Source organism: Mirounga leonina, unplaced genomic scaffold (assembly GCF_011800145.1).
Source record: "Mirounga leonina isolate KUSES-001 unplaced genomic scaffold, KU_Mleo_1.0 Mir_154, whole genome shotgun sequence".
Lineage (NCBI taxonomy): Eukaryota > Metazoa > Chordata > Mammalia > Carnivora > Phocidae > Mirounga > Mirounga leonina.
The window spans coordinates 27,116,759-27,136,205 of record NW_023270389.1 but is presented as its reverse complement, the minus strand read 5'-3'; the positions used below and the strand labels follow the sequence as shown (position 1 = coordinate 27,136,205).

Here is a 19,447-nt window from a genome sequence, read left to right as displayed (position 1 = left end):
TGATGCCAGCACCCCGTTCAGATAAGGCTGCATGAGGCTGGGGGCAGATTCCCCGGGTGCCCCATCATCTGCTCTGCTCCTTCCACCAGGGCTCCTCCCGCCTCACTTCAGAGCAAGTGCTCCTGAAGATGACAAAATCCTTACAGCGAGTCCCAGAGAAGCCCAACACCAGAGAGGGAGAGCTGATTCCATTTCTCCAAGGGATCACTGCCTAATCTTGTAAAATCCTGCTACCTGATTTCAATGACTGGTCCCCTGCTTATACTCAAAGCATTAATGACTCTGGGGACCCCTGACCATGTTGGCAGGCTGCACACTCTAGAGGGAGCTGGTGAGAAGGAACGGGGGAGGGGAGGCTCCCTAGAGAGGAAAAGTTCTCACCAATTGGCTACAGCAGCCTCGAAAGAACCACCCCCCACCAAAGTGCTCTGATCTAGGTTTGAGACCTCGCTCTGGTCTCCATGGTGTGAGATTTTAAACCAGTCACACAACTTTTCTGAGCCTTTGCCTGTTTGTTGTAAAGTGGGACTGTGATGTCTGCTCTGAGACCCCTGTGGTGGGAGACGAAAAATCACAGAGGGGGAAAGGAAGGGGCAGCCTGAGAGAGGAGCGGGCCGGCGGGTTGCCCTGACGGCTGTGTGGCTCACACCCGGTTCTGCATCTCCTTGCCAGGCATGGTCCATGCTGGCTATGCCCTTTCTTCCGCCTGACGGTGAGTGTTGCCTACAGCAAAAGCTGAAATGTCGAGGCCCCAGACCAAATGGTCAAAAGGGGGGCTCTCCTGAATTTACAACAGCAGGGCTGTCCTCTTCTTTTCTTGCCCCGGACCCCCAGTTTGGGAGTTGCCTGGTAGCACCCAACCCTCCGAGTGTCAGTGGCTATGATAACGGACCAAGCAACTCACAGCCTCCTTCCCGAAGGATCCAACCTCCCCATCCCAGCATTCAGTCCTATGGTCTCCTGACCAGACAGGTGGGGAAGTCTGTCCCAGTCTGGAAAATTATCCAGGGAGGAAGCTTTTAGGACGTCTCTTGCATACCATGTATTTGGGGTATCCTTCCTGATGTTTAATTTTAGACCCCTTGCTGAAGCATAGACCTGTGTGTGTGTGTGTTGGGGTCAGGGGACGGGGGCTGTAAACTCACAATGACTGTTCACGTCCCTCTAGGCCCAGATCCAAATGGACCCATCACTCTGGCTCCTACCCTGACCTATCAGTTCCAGGGATGAAAATGAAGGACTGCTGGGACAAATCCTGCCCAGAAATTAAGCTTTGACAACATACGGCCTCGTCGGGCATAAAGAACTGCCTGAGAGTCAGAGGGAGGAAATTCTGGAATGGCCACCGAAGAAGTTACAGCAGCTCCTTCCTTCGAGTTTTTAAGATTAACAGAGGTGGAAAATGTGCCGAAAGAGTCTGGGCTGCAGGCAGGGAAAGGGCTAGGAGGGCAGGCAGGCAACAACGAAACAACAGTGGAGCACATAGGCCTGGCTTTCACCAGGTGCGAGGCGCTGCTCGAACCCTTTCCAGGCATTAACGTACTGCATCCTCGACGAAAGCTGCCTATTTCACAGATTCGGGTTTTACCTCCACTCCACAGATAGGCAGACTGAGAAATAGCATTTGATTAACTTGCCCAAGTCAGAGGCAGGGGCCAAACCAGGAGGAACCCGGGCAATCTGGCTGGGGACACTAGACTGTGTCCATGACTTGCCACTTCACCGGTGGAACCGTGTTACCCGTCAGACTCCCTGTCCTCCTGAGAACCCAGGACTGGATCATGGCGTCTCTACCTGGGTTTCTCTGACCTAGTGGAGGATGAAGAAGCAACTTGTTGCATGTGTGATGGTTATTCATGGAGGAAATTTAGAATTGTATCCGTCCAGGGCGCCATATGAATAAGTTATCATTTACTTGTGGGGTAAGTATTATTACCTCAGATTTATAGATGAAACCTTCCAGACCTGGTCAGGTCACGCCATTGCATGGTCTTGAGGCATCCTGTATGTCTTCCTAACAGGTGTCACGGTTGTGATGAATTATTTATGTAATAATCTGCTTAATCCTGTGTGTTATTCACTAGATGGTAAATGCCACGGGGGCAGGAACCAGGTCTGTTTTGTTCCCAACTGAATCTCCATGGCCTAACATACCCTCAGCACATAGTAGACTCTCAAAATCTAATAGTTGAATGAATGTAGAAACTGAGCTCAGAGTAACTAAGCAACTTGTCTAGGCCTGCTGGAATGCAAAATCCATAAGGGCTGGGGTTTTGTCTGTTCACTGCTGTATCCACAGTGACTAGAACAATGCACATAGTAGGTGCTGACATAGTAGGTGCTCACCAATAAATATGTGTTGCATGAATGAATGAATAAAGTCACACACTTTGTAATTAGTGGCCCTGGGATTATGAACCCAAGCCTGTTGGTTTGCTGCTTCCTTTGTTAACCACTACCCCGTACTGAGTAATCACCCTCTATTGTCCACTCTGGTTTGCCACTCCGGTTCTCAAAAATCATCTCCATCACTCTGGACCTTCTGTGTGTCTCACTCAAAAAAAGCAGACCCACCTTCAGCTAGAACCCAGATCAGGAAAGCTCAGATCCCAAGGGCAAATGAAACAGCAAGTCTAATCTCCACGGTCTTTGACTATCCCCGAGGATGCTTCTGTCCAAGGAGGGGGATAATGAGCCACTCTTCCAGCTCCTTGAACCCCAACTTCCTCCGCCTCCATCCTCACCATGCTTCCCATACCCTGGATCCCAGAGCACCCACTGCCCCTCTCTCTGCTCTCCTGACAGGGCTACACAGACTCCACAGGGTCGGTGGGAAGAAACAGGAGACTCTGCTGAGAGAGGACAGAGTCCAGGTGGAGGCACAAGGGTCGCTGGAGGTCAGGCTCGCCTGGGGCTGGGGAATACTGGCTCAGGGAGAGCAGGGAAGAGGCTTCTCCAGTCATCTCGAAAGCCCACCCGCCCGCAGGTCCCTGCAGTACCAGGGACATTCCTGTCACATCTGCGTGGCAGCTGACTGAAGGTGAAAGGGAGAATGACCTCTGGTCTCCTCCTCCTAGGGGCAGTGAGCCAGGTCTCTGATTCTGGAAGTAGAACACTTATATCTACCTTCCCCTTTTTCAGCTTTCCAGAAGCTCCCCAGCTCCTCCTTGGGCAAGGTATGGAGAATGGGCCAGGATCAAGCCCAAGAGGTCCCCAGAAGAAGCAAGTCCCTCCAGGGGTGTCCTAGAGGATGAAGCCAGGGATCTGTCTGAGCACCAAGCAGGGAGAAAACCAGGACTGAGGGTTGAGGGGGCACCAGTCATTCCCAGGGGCATGCGGAAGAGAAGCAGGAGTGGGGCTGGGCTCCCTGGCCCAGGTCTCAATTTGTCTGGTGTGGACCCCTGACGCTGACTCACCCCTGGGGCCCTGACACAGGCTGCAGCTGGTAGTGGCTGCCAGGCATGCACGTCCCACTGCATCAGGGCCGGCCCGCCTCTCCCACCTGCCCCTCTGGCCCTGTCTTAGGGGCACTGGGCATGGCTCTTCTTTTGGCTCCTGGGGGGGGGGGTGGACACAGAGATGTTCCTAGCAGCCCAAAGTCTGCACGTGGACCTAAGCAGGGGGAGATGACTGGAAAGATGAAGGCTACCCTGCTCCCCGTGGTCACACCCTCTGATGAAGTGCCCAGGTTACCAAGAGCTGGATGGCTCAGGCTGAGGCTAATCGATTACACATGGGAGACCCTCTCAGGACGGCAGCAGGAGGAGAGGAGGAAGGGCACCCCCCAGCTCTCTCCAGGTCAGACCTTGGCCCATCTTCCTGTCTTTCTGGGCACACAGAGCCTAAGGACTTCTTCATCCTTATGCCCACTCCATTCCAATCCGGGTCCGCCCACCCCATCAGGCCTCTGGCCTTCTCTCCCCCACTGCAGTGCCCCTCTCCTGGGCCACCTCCTGTGTCCTTGCACTCCTTTCTGCTGCCACAGGAGAAAGCAGCCAGAACACTCACTTCTCTACCTCAACAGTGAATGGGGGGAGGAGGCTGCAGAGGGAGAGATGGGGCTTTGGAGGCCCCCACACACACCATGGACCAGGGTGTCCGGAAGGCACCTGTGGAATGTGGGAATGGAAGGGTGGAAAGGAGAAAGGAGGAAGGAGTGGGTTAAAGGGATAGGAGAAGGATAAATCATCTACCCTTTTAATTAAAAAAAATAAAGCCCCCATGTCCTGAGAGAAAGGGGGGTGAACAGAGACAGGTGAAGGGGGGACCCAAAATGGGGAAGGTAAATGAAGGAGTCCGGAAAAGCGGGGTGGGATTGTCTGTACTTTCTGGGTCTGGGAGCCAGCCCTGGGAAGGAGGGCTGAAGCAGGGACGGGACGTCCTAGGTCGTGCTGAGTCATGAGATTTGGAGAGAGACTAGGGGTGCTTCCATCCCCCTCTCGCGTCCCTGTCCCAGTTCCTCTCGACCCTCACTTCCAGATAGTCCCTGGAGTCTGTCCCCCCTCCCCGACCCCCGCCCTCTCCCCTAATCCAGGGTCTCTGCCTCCTGGAGCCCGCAGACCCTCCCTCCCCCTCCCACGACGGCGGGGCCGGGGGTCCCTGAAGCGTGAGGCGGGGCCGAAAGAAGCTGGGTTGGAGACGGCCCCGGCGGGCTTGGGGTGGGCGAGACGCGGGGTGGGGGGCGTCCAGAAGGGAGGGCGGGAGCGGCGGGGACGCAGAGCCCGAGGGCTCCGGGGACGTCGGCCCGCCGCTCCGCTTGCACCTCATCCGCCGCGCGCCCCCCCAGCCCAGGGAGGAAAGCTGCTTCCTCCTCCCGCCCCAAGCCCGCAGAGCCGCGGGCTCCTCGCCGCTCGAGTCCAGCTTCCCAAAACGAACCTTCCACCCGCACGCGTCCAAACTCCCCCCGAAGGACGGTGCGGGCGCCCGGCCCCCTTGGCCCCGAACTTCCCGGACCCGCCCCCCCCGCCGAGCCCCCTCGGCCCAGCAACGGAAAACGCGCCCCGGGAAGAAAAACTTTGGAGGGGGAGTCGATGCCCCCCCATAGGCGGGGGAGGGGGGACGGACTTACACGGAGCGGCCAGGCAGGAGGGATCCCGGGTCCCCGAAGTGAGGGGGCGGCGGGCTGTACGGGCGGGGCGCTGGCCACGGTGCAGAGGGGCGTCCGTTCCCCCGGGGCCCGGGGTCCCCGCTCCGCCCCGGCCCCAACTCGGTCCGAAGTGCCTTTGCCGCAAGACTTGCTGAGCTTAGCAGTCTGCGCCGAAGCGGCGGCGGCGGCTGACGGCTGGGCGAGCGCGGCGAGCGCTGCAGTGGGGGGAGGAGACGCGGCCGCGGGGGGCGGGGCCGGCGAGGCGGGAGAGGCCGGGGCGGGGCGCACTTGCCCCGCGGGGCCCGGTCCCCTCCGCGCCCCCGCCTCCAGCTCAAGGTCACGGCTGCTGCTCCGGGTCGGGGAGAGTCGGACCCGGAGCCGGTCGTCCTCGTCCCCCCCCGAGATGGGCTGTCACTCTTGAGCCAGCTCCCTCTCCCAACCCCCGGAACCCACTGCAGCTCAAGGCTCCATTATTGGCCTCAGAAGCCCCCGTAGCCATTTGGGATCTCCGAGCCCCTCTCCCCACCCGGTCCTCCAAGTAAGGCCAACTGGGGGTTGGGGCTTCTGAGCCTAAAGGGTTGATGACGAAGAGGGGGGATGCTTGGGAGAAGTTACAGGTGGAGAATAGGGTGGGTGGGGGGAGAGAAGGCACGGGGAGGTGGCAAGGAAGGTGGGAGGAGGGGGAGGATCTGGAAGGAGGTGGAGGGGAAAAGAGGAAACTCCCATTTATTAAATGACACTCCCATTTATTAATTATAAAATTAAATATAAATTTATTAAATTTCCACACATGCTGGTTTCTTAATGCTTAAGACATCCCTTAAAGGTGGGTATCATGAGCGGTTTGCAATGAGGAAACAGCCCCTGAATGGTACTTTGGCCAAGAAGCCACAGACACACAGTAGGTGGTGGCACTGAGGAGCCTGGGGAGAAGAGTTGCAAGTACAAGGTGGAGCCCTTCCTCACCTACCCAGGAAGGGGTGGGGGGCAGCGGGAGGAGGGGGGCACGGCCGCAGGAATTGCTTACAGCAATTTGAATATCCACTTTAACTTTTTTTTTTTTTTTTAAGATTTTTTATTTGACAGACAGAGACAGAGAGCGCACACAAGCAGGGGGAGCAGTAGAGGTAGAGGGAGAAGCAGGCTCCCCACGGAGCAGGGAGCCCGATGCAGGGCTTGATCCCAGCACCCTGGGATCATGACCTGAGCCAAAGGCAGATGCTTAACCGCTGAGCCATCCAGGTGCCCCTCCACTTTAACTCTTGTGGAGTCAACTTTTATAAAAAGACATTAGCACCCTGCCTCTCCTCTCCCATGGATGCTGGGAGAGGCTCCCATCAGGATCTGGCCTGACGGTCAGTCCTCAGTACTCAATCCTTAGGTACCAAGTGAAAGAGTAGGTGAAGGACTGCAAAGAGGAAATGGGATTTCAGGCTTGGGGGCAGGGAGGGTGCTTTTTCAGATCACTTTGCCAATAATGCCAGGTAGAACACGGAGACCATCCCCAGCCACTTTGCCTCAAAGCAAGGGGGTAGTGCTGCTACTCAGTGGTTCTCACAAGAAAGGTAATGAAGATCTTTAGGGAGTCCTAAATGAGACTGAAGCTGTGCCCACCGTCCCCGAGGCTCAGAGGTCGTCCCCCACTCACCTGCAGAGCATCTGCAGCAAGGGGCAGAGGAGGAAGCGGGGGGAGTTGAGTCTAAATCTATGAGGGACTAAACCAGACCAATAACAGTCATCCAGCTGCCCTACACCTTCAAAGAGGACACTCAGTCCCACCCTTAGCCTCGTGCATCCCAGGACTTGTTGCTTCACCAGAAGGGCTCCATTTGCTCCTTCATGCACACACGCCATACTGACAATGAATCTGCAGGACATTCATGCAGGAGGAGGCCAGAGAGAGCTGCAGCCTCCTCACACAGACCCCAACCAAGCTAACTGGTCCCACTCAAGGGCCACCACCTGTCGCACCTTGTGATCAATCTGCTGCCCCCAAGTTCTCCTAAGTCCACCTGGGAGCCTGGGGTGGAGGGTAGAAGAAAGCAGCCTGCCTTTCCAGACTATTTAGAGAGTCAATGCTGCAATTGTGGTTAAATGAAAAATGTGGTGTCCCTGGCTATGGCCTTAATATTCTTTTAATTCATCAGGACCAGTAGTATCTGGGTTATAAACCTAATCAGGAGCTCAGCCTCCCTCCCGCTTATATCCCCCAGGCTTCAGAGGGAAAAGGAAAGAATGGAAAAGACATCCACCCCCTCCACACCCAGCCAATTATCCCGTACTTTGCTTTTCAACTGTTGGTCCTTGTGAAAAGATGAGCCCTTAGCAGTCTTAGACCACCATCCCTGACTTGCGTACTCTCCTGTAGGGGCCATCCAGGTAGCAGGTCCCTCTGCCCCCATAGCATATCACATCGTGCCCATGGAGGTGGGGAAGGGCTGCCCGACTAATCCCAAGAGTTCTCCAGGGAGAAAGAGTCTGGCTACAGGGTTTCACCACCTTCCACTGAACAGTGCTGCCCGGGGGCTTCATTTTTCTGGTTTTCCGCAGGTAGCAGAGAGGACAGAGCAGAAGTGCAGCATCTTCCCCCATGGCACCTCTCTCCCGGGATGGGGACCCAGGTTCCCGGCGCCTTCCCCAGTGGGTGGCTTATCTTCAGCTGGGCCCCCCCCTCCCTCAGGTCTCCTAGCACTTGCACTTCTAGCACTTGGATTGTTTTCCCCTCGGTTCTGGTGAAGTCTTTGTCTTCACAAAGCTTTTCAAAGCTCTGCTTGTCATCAGAGCAAATAGAAAAGAGCCGGAGACAGGCGAGCCGACCTTACTGCAGGCCACGGGCAGCTCCGGTTTCCTGCTTTCTGTTCACACACACGCGAACACTAACACCCCCCGCCCCCAAGCTGCAGTTCCCATCCTCCCTCCCCTACACACACCCGTATTTCTCTTCTGGAGCAGTTTCTATTGTTCCTGACAACTAAGCAAACAAGGATTAAACTCTCCACTGAAGCACATCTCCTTCACTGATGGGCACTGAGCAAACAGTTGTAAAAACTTCCTTATATGCAATTCCTGTCACTAAAGATCTTGGTTTTCATCTTCTGATCTGAGTTTGTGGACATACCAACCTCAAATGTATTTTAAATTTTACTTAAGTTAACATATTTCATACTAAAATCCACTTAACTTTTAGATATTGCATAGAAATTTGTTTTTTTTAAAGATTTTATTTGACAGCGAGAGACACAGCGAGAGAGGGAACACAAGCACGGGGAGTGGGAGAGGGAGAAGCAGGCTCCAGGGAGCCCAATGCGGGCTCGATCCCAGGACTCTGGGATCATGACCTGAGCCGAAGGCAGACGCTTAATGACTGAGCCACCCAGGCGCCCCTAGATATTGCACAGAAATGTTTTTAATACAGAAGACATTAAGTCATTTGATGGGGCAGAAAAAAAAAGAAAGAAACATGAATAAAGTTAAATATCATACAATCCAGGGCAGTGATGACCCCAGCATGATTCTCAGAAAAATGATTTTCTCCAACAAATACTCTACCTGTAAGAGCATTCTGGAAGTGTGGGTGAAACCAAAAGACTTCAGTGTTTCTATTTATCCCAGGTTGGTGTGTGGAATTGAATGGGAAAATTGCCCAGAGGCAAAACTCAGCCAAATTTTGAGAGGGGGTACAGGAGGTGACTCTCCAGAAATCTGTGTGTGTGTGTGTGTGTGTGTAGTAATATTCAGTCTGGAGTTCTGTGATTTTTATTTTTTTGAAAGATTTTATTTATTTGAGAGAGAGGGAGTGCACAAGCTGGAGAGAGCGGCAGAGGGAGAAGCAGACATGGAGTTTCAATCCCAGGACTCTAGGATCATGACCTGAGCCAAAGGCAGATACTTCACTGACTGAGCCACCCAGGCGCCCCTGGAGTTCTGTGATTTTTAAAATGTAATAATAATCATTTCTTATTTCGAAAGAAAAAATTATACAATCCACCTAATATCTTAGGTTTAAATTAAAAATAAAAAACCCTGGTCTCCATTCTGACTGGTGTCTCCAAAAGGCCAGTGAAGGCCAACTCCTCCAGGAAGCTGATTAAGCGGACTGTAATTACTTACTCCCCATGCAATGAACAAAACAATAAATAAAACGGAGTCAAATAAAACTCTTAAATACAACAGAATGAGGAGGAGGGTGGAGAAGGACTTCCTATCTATAATTTTACACTCTAGAAGGGAGTCATTTTAATGTTTCCGGGACCATATCTGGCATATAAAAGAAATTCACAAAGTCACAAATAATAATCTCAGAATTTTATCAGATTCCAAGAGCTAATGAATATCATGGGGACTTCATCTTTTCACATTCTTCTATCCCCTAATTTGTCTGAAAATGATTTTCCTTCTCAGATTCAAAGGGAGTAATAATTTTAGGGGTGCCTGGCTGGCTCAGAAGAGCGTGAGACTCAGTCTTGGGGTCGTGAGTTTGAGCCCCACACTGGGTATAGAGATTATTTAAATAAATAAAACTTTAAAAAAAACAGGGGCACCTGGGTGGCTCAGTCGTTAAGCGTCTGCCTTTGGCTCAGGTCATGGTCCAAGGGTCCTGGGATTGAGCCCTGCATTGGGCTCCCTGCTCTGTGAGAAGTCTGCTTCTCCCTCTCCCACTCCCCCTGCTTGTGTTCCTGTTCTCGCTGTCTCTCTCTTCGTCAAATAAATAAAATCTTTAAAAAAAGAAAAAAAAAAAAGACTTTAAAAAAACAAAAAACAGAAGAAGTAATCATTTTAGCCACCAGAAGCGACTAGCCCTCCTTTCTCAGTGAAGGACCTGTCACACAACTTCACGTCCCAGGTAAGTTAGTCTGAGCATTTTTTTCATTCCTCTAATAGAGGAGATGGTTCTTCTGATTAGTCTGCCCAATGTCCAAACTGCCTCCTTCTCCAGCCACTTCCCCTTACACTTTTAGTGAATCCAAAAAGAAGCAGGAGATGGTATACGCAGAGATGTGCTTGCTTTCTAGAATGTGAAGCATGAGTGGCTCAGAACTAGAAATCATACAAGGGTAGGATGTCTTTTCTTCCCAGGGAGTGAACATGGGCTTTAAAGCTACCCATCACTGGGGACACCTGGGTGGCTCAGTCGGTTAAGCGTCTGCCTTCGGCTCAGGTCATGATCCCAGGGTCCTGGGATCGAGTCCCGCATCGGGCTCTCTGCTCCGGGGGGAGCCTGCTTCTCCCTCTGCCTCTGTCTCTCATGAATAAATAAATAAAATCTTTATAAAAAAAAAAAAGCTACCCATCACTGGAGCACTTTGCTGGTTCAGCCGGCAAAGCATGTGACTTTCAATCTTGGGGACAGGAGTTGGAGCCCCCAGTTGGGGACAGAGTTTACTTCGAAGAAAAAAAAAAAAAACTTAAACCAAAAATAAAGCTACCCATCATCGAGGGGATGGAAAACAAGTCAGTTGAAACACTTTCTAAATAATTAACCCTGGCCCTTTAATATCCCTGTGTCCATTAAAACCCTCCATAAATTAAGGCTGTATCACAGATCTGCCCTTGGGATGTGCCCTAGCTGTGGGAGGAAAGCACCAGAAGCCAGAGCAGAGGACAACTGGGGGAGAAGCTCTAGGATTGATATACTCTTTGCTTGGGTGTCCCAGGGCCATCTGCCACCCTCCTCTCACCAGTCTTCGGTGCAAACCTGGAGCAAAATCTTATAAACTGCAGGCTCATTGACTCATTCATGTACTCATCAATCCAGTCGACAAAATTTTACCACCACTAAGGATATTGTCTGCCAGGCCCCCTGGTAGGGCTTGGCAATGTGGAAGTGAGTATCAAAGGAGTTCAGAGCCTAGTTAGGGAAGACGGGGTGGGGGGAAATAAGCAGCCACAATGCAGGGAGTAAGACATGTGCACCCACAGAAGAGTGTATGGTGCATGGGGGCCGGAAAGAGCCACCAACTCAACAGGGTAGGAGGGCAAGAAATAACGGCAGGCTTCTCTGATGCGAGACCCTTCAGCTGCCTTCAGAGGAAGAGCTGGTTGTCCAGGTGGGCGATGAAAGGAAAGGCACTCCAGGCAGAGACAACAGTAGTAGGTTAAAGATACTGCACTCAGTGAAGATCTTCAAAGTCCGAATCAGAAAGCCGTGACCTTGGGCACATTTCTTAACCTCTCTCTAAAGCCTCAATTTCTTTCTCTGTTAGAGACTTTACCGCCTACCTTAAGGCCTTGTTGTGAAGATTAAATGAGGTAATGTTTATAAGCACTGGGCAGGGCCTTAATGAAAGGTAGCGACTATTATTCTGCTTAGGGAAATGGAAGTCGCTCCATGGGGGCTACAGAGTGAGGGTGCCTTTGGGGATTCATGAAAGATCAGAGGGGCAAAAGTAACATCATCATGGGTCTGGCAGATCAGACTATTTGGATTTTCTTCAGAAGGCAACAGAAACCATGAAGGAACACAAGAAGAGCTGGATCAGTTTTTTGTTTTGGAAAAACCACTCACACAGGGAGCTGGTTTAGAGGTCCTGGAAGGTCCCTTCCCCTGCTGGCTTCTCAAAAGAGGCCGTATGTGTCCTGCTTACAAGTTTGGCTTTGGGAGCCCAGTTGCCGGGATTCAGATCTCAACTCACCTCTCACATGCCCTTAGGATTAACTGAGGTGATCCAGTTCCTGGTATGGCGCCAGACACCCTAGAAAGTACTCAGTAGTAATTATGGGTTCTGGCGACAGGAGGCAACAAGAGGAGTCTCCTTGTTTGCCCCAGAGCACTTAAGTAACTCCCAGGGAAATTCAGTAAGTCTAGAAGCCATGGGCTACCTGCCAGCCAGCTCAGGCTCAACCTACGGCATGGCTAGGGGAAGGTTCAAAAAGGACTGAGCACCCTGAGCCAGACTCTGGCTCCCTAGGGCACCGTATTACGTACCAGCTCCTGTCGGGACTGAAGAGGGCTCTGTGTGCATGCAGCTAAGCCCCACAAGCAACATAGGCCTGCTGGGTCTTTTATGTGGGCCAGGAGCCACTGACCACAGCTTCCGGTCCCACAAGGGCGGCTGACCTCGGGCCCAGTCCTCTTCCCGGTCAGGCCAGGCACCTGGAGACTTTCCATACTTGTGCTTATGCAACTTTCATCACTAAAGGTCTTGGTTTTCTTGTACTGACTTGATCTTGTTGCCAGGAACACAATGATCTGCCTGGCCTCAGTCGCAACGGAGGGGACTTGGCTAATGGTAGGCGGAGGTGCTGGGGAAGAGCTGAGGAGAGCCACTACCCAGCCCCAGGAAGCTCCTGAGGGCAGGGTCCCTGCACACAGGCCTGTATGCCCGCACCCTGAGGCAGCAGATACTGGGATATTAATGAGGCAGCTGAACACCCAAACCAGTTTAGGAAAGAGAAGAATATTCACTCACTTCTCTAAAAATAAGGCTTCTATAAGCCTCAGCCTACTGGTGGTGGGAAGAAAACCTACAGCATTTAAGGGCAGCAGAAGGTTTGCTGGGGAATTTTTAGGGATGGCTGATTGCTTTGGAGAGCCAAAGGCTAGACTCAAGGGTACTCAGAGGCCTTCCATCTTGTTTTTATGGGTCCAGACCCTAGAAGCAGATTGTCTGGGTATGAATCCTGGCTCCTCTATATACCAGCTAGATGGCCTTCAGTCTTAACCTAAGTTCCAGTTTCTCATCTGTAAAATGGGTAGGATAGTACCAAACTCACTGGGATGTTGTAAAGACTAAATGAGTTCATATATGCAAAGCACTCAGAAGAGTGCCTGGCACATACGAAGGGTTGTGTTGGCTTTTATTATTATTGTTATTTATTTGACAGAGAGAGAGAAGCACAAACTAGAGAGGGAACACAGTAGGGGGGAGTGGGAGAGGGAGAAGCAGGCCTCCCGCTGAGCAGGGAGCCCGATGCGGGGCTCGATCCCAAGACCCTGGGATCCTGACCTGAGCCGAAGGGAGATGCTTAACGACTGAGCCACCCAGGCACCCCTGTTGGCTTTTATTATTTCTCATCATTGTACATGGCATTTCTTTGCCCAAAATGCCTTCTTCCTCAGGTTGCCCTAGACATACATCTTGTTCTGGTCACACTGTGAATCCTTGCAGGTGCTAAGCAAACTCATGGGACCATTTCCCTTCTTCTCCACTCACACAAGCAGAGAGGCAAGACCTGTTCCTACTCAGACGCTGAACAATTTGCTATCCCTGTCTGACTCACCTTCGGTGGTGCTTTAGGTAGCTGCTGTCAAACCAAACTTAGGGGGTGGGGGAGGGAGGATTGATGTCCCTGGGGATCTTGTAAACCAGTCTTAATTTTTTTATTTTTTAAAGAGTTTATTTGTCAGAGAGAGAGAGCACAAGCGGGGGAGGGGGGCGACAGGCAGAGGGAGAAGCAGATTCCCCACTGAGCAAGAAGCTCGATGTGGGACTTGATCCCAGGACCCCAGGATCATAACCTGAGTCGAAGGCAGACGCTTAACCGACTGAGCCACCCAGGGGTCCCAACCAGTCTTAATTTTAAATGTGCTAAGCCCTCATCCTCAGCAAGGCCACATGGCCAGTTTGGTAGGGACATAGTTCAAGTGTCAAATTTTCACTTTTCTGAAGCCTTGCTCTCCTCGGTTTCCATCACAACTGTGCATGCCCACTAGAGAAGAAACTTTGTTCACATAGATCCCTTGTACGTTAAACTTGGAGCTCCTTGGGTGCAGTGATCATGTTCTATCCATCCCAAGTCTATAAACTTAGTGCAGGGCTAAGAATATAGGAGGCACTCAATAGCCAGCAGCTTAGGAATTTGCTCTGCCTTAGGTGGAACGAGGACTCAAAGCCTGGGCTTCGATCTTAAGTTTACAACTCGATCTCTTCCTAAACAGCGAGTTAGACAAAGAACTGAACTTTGTAAAGGGGTTAGCACTGCATTAGTCTGCGTCTGAAGGCAGGTTACAGAGAAGCAAAGACATGGAGAATGATCTTGGGTGTCTAAGCCTACCACCGCCTCCCCTCCCAGTGGGCTCCATACCAGCGCTGGGAATCAGGGAGGAAAGCAGCGCAATCTTGGTCCTCTGTTGCCCTCTTGTGTTGCTTACTAAGTAAGGGATGTTCTTGCAGGCTTGTCCTGAAGGTCCTGGCAAACACCCCCTTTCCTCTCCAGTTTCTCATGCTGCCCCACCCCATGGCTGCAGCGTATTAGAAGATTAATACTAGAAGCAAGAGAACTGCAACTGTCATTAGTTCAGACTAGGAAATAGACCACTATCTTCCTGGGCAAAAAGGCCGTAGCCTTACCCTTTAGGAACCCTGAATATCCCTCCTTCAAAGGATATGGCAGCTGTGGAGCAAGAGAAACACTGATGCGCTCCCTATTTCAAATTCTAAAGCTAACAATTTAAGGGCACAATTTTGCGTCAAAATCCAGTCACCCACCCATACCCAGAGGTAAATATTACTTCGTATGTTAGCAGGTTTAAACAATAGATGCGGGGCGCCTGGGTGGCTCAGTTGGTTAAGCGACTGCCTTCGGCTCAGGTCATGATCCTGGAGTCCCAGGATCGAGTCCCGCATCGGGCTCCCTGCTCGGCGGGGAGTCTGCTTCTCCCTCTCCCGCTCCCCCCTCTTGTGCTCTTTCTCTCTCTCACTCTCTCTCTCAAATAAATAAAATCTTAAAAAAAAAAAATAGATGCAAAGCCCCTAAGAATACTATCTGGCAGTTCGTGGTATATAAGCATTTTAAAAAGAACTTAGGAATGTGGTAGAGGTCACAGCACAGTGCAAAAAGCCATGTATTAACAGGATATGGGTTTGAGGTCTGGCTCAGCAACTGGCTTCAAGCCTCATACAAATTCTATCCGTGGGGCGCCTGGATGGCTGTCGGTTAAGTGGCTGCCTCAGCTCCAGTCATGATCCCAGGGTCCTAGGATTGAGCTCCACATTGGGCTCCTTGCTCAGTGGGGAGCCTGCTTCTCCCTCTCCCTGCCACTCTACCTACTTGTGCTCTGTCAAATAAAATCTTTAAAAAAAAATTCTATCCGTATTCTAGCTCAGTTCAAGTCCTACACCCCGGAACACCAACTTCCTCAGTACTCGGTCTATCACCATCCAGCAAAGATAATGATCAGCTCCTACATCTGCTTCCCTGAGGACCCAGACACTATGGATTCATAGAAAGCCCTCCAGTATACATGTCGGTTTTGTTATGGTCCCCTCCCCCAACGAGGGTGGCCCTGAGGGAAGAAACTAACAGGTTTCCAGTCAGCTCACCTTAGCCCTCTGATCAGGGCCAGCCTTTCTCTGGGGTTGTCCCTTATATCGTAATCCCTGCACCGAGAGCCTTTGTTCTAATCTCTACCTCTCCCATTTTCTCTTGGACTTACAAACCTATTCAAAAACCGAAGTCAGGGAAGGTAGTGTGCAATAAAGGACTGGAGCCTTATTAACTCCTAACAATATTAAAGATAGCCTAATTTGTTTCCCTCCTGGTCAATCTAAACAGGACAAACCTACATCAACATTGGCAGGAAGATCCGTGGCATTTATGGAAACCGAGTAGTGCCCTCTGGTGGCCAAGCCTGGAGTGACAGCCAGAGTTGCCTCTAGTAGTGGCTCCAGGGACATGTACCCGTGCAAAGAAGGGGACGCCTGACAGCTTCCATATCCAGCCATGCTTACTCCTTCTTCAAACTCTCCTCTGCTTTGCTTTCTGGACACCACTTCCCCGAAGCCCCACTCTAAGCTGTTCATTCCCTCAAAGAATTTCTTCGGGTGGGGTGACGGGACTGGGACAGCGATGGAGAGAGCATGAAAACAGGCTGGACACTCACATCCACCATGACCCCTGCTCGATCATCTTCCAAGGCATACATGACAAGGTTGAGAGGCCTGTGCCCACGATCTGCCTCCTCTCATCAAACTGCCTGAGGACACACAGAGGTATCTGGTAGGGCCAGCACTTTTATGGAACACACGTTATGGACCATGTGTTCTCAATCACGGTCTGTCGGGAAAAGGAAACTTGTTGAGGGCATTTTGCCCATTTGGGGGTGGCCACTTCAACGCTAGTGATGGCTGCTGGATTTCATGTCATCTCTAGAAAATAAAAGCCCCACACAATCAGAGCCACAATAAAACAAATGGCCCACTGGTGACTACGCCCCTAGGTCATATTTGCACACTCCTGCCCTACTGTTGGAGACAAGAGGAAGGTGGGGGCTGAGGCAGAGGGTGAAGCAGGGTCACCAATGCCAGGAGCCAATATGCTGAATCCTTTGAGACTCAAAGAGACCTGGACTAGGAACCAACAAACCACACTGAGGGATTGGTTCTTCCCAGATCAGTCTCCTCACATTCCAAAGTCCACCTGTCCTAGGACTGGCTCTCTCTTTAGTTTTCACACCTATGAAATTAGGGATACTTGCTACCTACACCTTGAAACGTCACCCTGAGGAACAGTGACCATGACAGATAATCCCTTAGCATTAAAGGAACAAAATTCTCAGTGTGCCGTAACTGGTCAGAGGATAGGGACAGCTCCTGAGGCTACAGCTCATCTTTAATAGCAGCCTTCTCCCAACAGCTTAGAAAGTCTTGCAAGGGGGCACCTGGCTGGCTCAGTCAGTACCGCATGTGACTCTTGATCTCAGGGTTGTGAGTTTGAGTCCGATGTTGGGTGTAGAAGTGACTTAAAAAAAAAAAAAAAAAAAAAAACAACCCTAGATTGAGTTGCTTATAAAACTTGCTATTAAATTAGATATAGGTGAAACTATAGACTGGAGAAAATGAGTAAATAATCTAGAATTCTGAAGTCCAATTCCTTCACAATGTCTAAATTCTTTATCCATTTTAAAATAATTCCAAGCTAGTGTGCCTGGCTGGCTCACTCAGTAGAGCATACGACTCTTGAGCTTGGGGTATGGAGTTCAAGCCCCATGTTGGGGGTAGAGTTTACTTAAAAAAAAAAAAAAGACCAGGGGCGCCTGGGTGGCTCAGTCGTTAAGCGTCTGCCTTCGGCTCAGGTCACGATCCCAGAGTCCTGGGATCGAGCCCCGCATCGGGCTCCCTGCTTGGCGGGAAGCCTGCTTCTCCCTCTCCCACTCCCCCTGCTTGTGTTCCCTCTCTCGCTGTGTCTCTGTCAAATAAATAAATAAAATCTTTAAAAAGAAAAAAAAAATTAAAAAAAAGTCCAAGCTGAAAATCATAGATCATACATTGGATTATTGTGAATGAAGGTCCTCGCCTTCTAACTGTAATTTTCCTCAATTTTAGAGTTTATTAACTGAGCATACATGACAGGCTAACTTAAATGTACAACTTTTTCATACTCAACTGACTTTTTAATTAAACGTCAAACTACTTGTCCCGATGATGTGTAAAAGGGGCTTTGTTTAAATTCCTGCTAAAATTATGGTCAGTGAGAAACCGCTGGCACGGGGACAACAGGAGTCAGTGCTTGAAACTGCACTCCTCTCCAACTTTTTTTTTTTAATTTTTGGAGAGGGTGTCTTTGGGCATTTATCTTCGAAAAAATAAATTTTGTTTCCTCAGAAAGTCAACTTTTAATTTCTCTATTTTTCCATCCACGGGGAAACAGAAAGAATAGTCCTTTGGCCTCCACTCACCTGGAACAGATCAAATGACATCACAATTCCATCCCTCGATGGCAATGCAGCAGGTTATCCTGAAAATAAAAGACACATCCAAACTCACCATGTCCCAGCCCTTCATCCTATACAACTAACCCAGAACCAGAACAGGGAGTTGGATGACCTGTTGTTGGCTGGTTTTACACATTCCATTCAACTGACAAAAATGTAAAGATGTATTCCTATGTAAACACAGTCATGAAACATGAAAACTTTACATAAATTTGGAAGACGTGAAATATACACTTTACAAATTGATTCTTTATACTTTCAAAATGGATTTACAACAGTATTACTTTACACAAGTTCCTACTTTATACAATGTTTTGTTTAGGCAGCTTTTCAATAACATTTCTATTACAAGTTACACATGGAACCTCTCAGGAAGTTGGAAGGCTTGAGGAGCCACATGCAAGGGACTGATGACAGGGGCAAAAGGTGTGAGGTCATCACTCTGGTGCTCAACTAGGAGCTGAGAAAGGACTCCAAATCTCATATGGAGCTAAATCAAGGCACTGGGATCTTCACTGTTTTCCTCAGCTCTTCTTCCCAACAGGCAAACTTTCATCAGAAGAGGACTGTGTTTTCTGTATCAATATGGCAAAGAAACCTTTTAATACAGGCTGACGCCTATCATAGACTAGCACAGTCAGGTACTGAATGGTGATGATTAGGTAATGACTCTTGAAATATTTGTTGTTCAATTTTATCTCCTGTTACAGGTACATAGCATCTATAATCCATTCCAGTCTGTGTTGCGTGGCAGGAGATCTAGGCAGGATTGAGCCCAGAACACCCATGGGCACTAAATATCAATCAGTGCCTGATCCAAGCCAGAGGCAGGTCTTAAGAGACTGCCAAATACCCAGCAAGATCATAAATGAAAAAAACAGAAGACGCAGAAACCCATTACAAAAGGGCCTTCAGAGTTCAACAAAAGGCACAAGGCAACACCAAGTTTTACCCCCTTCCAGGTAGGCATCCACTTTGTTCTCAGGGTTATCTTACACAAACACCCAAAGGTCATGTTAATTTTAATAGCAAATTAAGTGAATCCCAGATACTTCTGCCAAAACAAAAGACCTAAAGTCTGAAGATCTTTATATATCATTTTTTAAAGCTCTGTATGGCAGAATGAAGCAGGGACTCTCAGGCTTTTACCAACCTCCACCACCACGGACGGTATCTCTGGCTTTAGGCTAACCAGATAGAAAAGGGAGTTCCACCTCCCAGGATGCTGAAATGAAATTGTAAAGAAGTCCATCTCCTTTACAGCTGATCAAATTACACAATCTTTCTCCAGCCTAGAGCCTACATAAGAAACAAGCCCTTTCTTGATTCTGCATAAGAAATCCTCTAGAGTCTGATCTGAAAGAAGGAAAAACAGAAACACAAGAGCCACTGGCATGGGACAGGGGCACTCAATCACCCTCTAGTGCCAACTTCACTAGGCTCCTTCACCCTTCTGGCTCAGACTCCAGCTAACAGTCCTTCCTTCTCACACCTCATGCAGCTGCAGGATTACTGAGATGAAGCATCAGTTTCTCTGTGTGTTTTCTCTTCTTTCTCCAGGTGCAGAAGTTTCTCTGGGACACAGGCCAGCTTCACAGCTAACACACAGTAAACAAGGTTTTTAGATAAACATCACTTGGTAGTCGATCTGGGTACTTAACAGAAGGGATCAATTAGAAGGTAGATGTACCTTTGTTCATTTGCTGTGT

The 19,447-nt window shown here is 50.1% G+C and overlaps 1 protein-coding gene across 1 annotated transcript in view; it reads right to left on the bottom strand.

Annotated features, from left to right (window-relative positions):
• SYT2 (synaptotagmin 2) overlaps nucleotides 1-5,129 on the bottom strand; it is a 103,882-nt gene extending 98,753 nt beyond the window's left edge. Inside the window, exon 1 of the mRNA XM_035010304.1 lies at nucleotides 5,069-5,129. The gene's annotated coding sequence lies outside the window, so the exon portion shown is untranslated. The remainder of the gene's footprint in view (nucleotides 1-5,068) is intronic.
• Nucleotides 5,130-19,447: the final 14,318 nt, after the last annotated feature.